Here is a 1332-nt window from a genome sequence, read left to right as displayed (position 1 = left end):
TTCTTGTTGCAATTGTTTAGCCCTAGGCCAGTGTCCTGAACAAGCAAACCACTGATCATAGATATCCCAATTATTACCATCTGATCCTACCTTGCCCCCCACCTTTTGGTTTTTTTTTTGCTTTTGTAAGGGTTACTACACGGAACTACATGATCCAAAGTGTCCTTCCCGTATTAGAGATAGTAAGGAGAGACTTAGGAGTAGATCTGATTGTTATTTCCAGCAGACCGAATGAGCCATGTTTAGTGGGTCCCTTCTCTTGGGTGTTCTTTGTTAGTTGTGGTGACAGTGGGAGAGAGAGGGACAGACAGATAAATAGACAGACAGATAGATAGATAGATAGATAGAAATAGATAGATAGAGAGATAGATAGATAGATACATACATAAATAGATAGATAGATAGATAGACCGACAGAAAGATAGATAGATAGATAGACAGAGAGATAGATAGATAGATAGATAGATAGACAGACAGACAGAGAGATAGATAGATATAATAACAAAGGATGAGAAAGGGAGAAGTAAGGAAAGGAGAAAGAAAGTGTTGGTGTGTGTGTGTGTGAGAGAGAGAGAAACAGTGAAAGAGAGAAAGCAGAAAGGAGGGCAGGAATTGAGGTGGAAGTGGGAGGTAAATCAGAACTGCATTGTGTAAAGGAAATGAACACAGATGAAATCTTCATTGGAGAAGACACACACACACACACACAAAGATATACATATGCAAAGATATAGAGATATACATGCATGCACACACACACATGCACACCTCTTCAGATATATGGAGTAGGAGGGGGAACTCCGAGTACGGTAGAACCATGGACGCTATAGTAGTGGTAGTGGTGGTGGTGGTTGTGTGTGTGTGTAGTTGTGGTGGTGGTGTGCTTATAATAGTTCTTGTGTGCATCATCTGTGTGTATGTATGTGTAAGTGCATATATGTATGTGTATGTCTGTGCATACATATATGTTTATGCGTCTGTGGCTGTATACCTGTATGTATCTGAGCATGTATGTATATGTGTGTGTGAGTGGGTATGTATATGTGTATGTATATATATATATATATATATATATATATATATATATACGAATGCAGGTATATATGTGTGGGTGCATGTATGTGTGTGTGTGGATGTATACAACACACACATGCATGTATATTACAATGCAAATATGCATGCGTGTGTTGTGTGAAAAACGTGGGCAAGGTGGCGTCGGGTGAACCAGTACACAGGGAGGGTGTGCACGAGTGAGAGTGTGTGAGCGTGTGCACATGTGAGTGCATGTGTGTGTACATATACACACACACACACACATATATATATATATAT

This window comes from Octopus bimaculoides, chromosome 17, assembly GCF_001194135.2.
Source record: "Octopus bimaculoides isolate UCB-OBI-ISO-001 chromosome 17, ASM119413v2, whole genome shotgun sequence".
In the NCBI taxonomy this organism is placed as follows: Eukaryota; Metazoa; Mollusca; class Cephalopoda; order Octopoda; family Octopodidae; genus Octopus; species Octopus bimaculoides.
Note: the sequence above shows the minus strand (reverse complement) of the source record.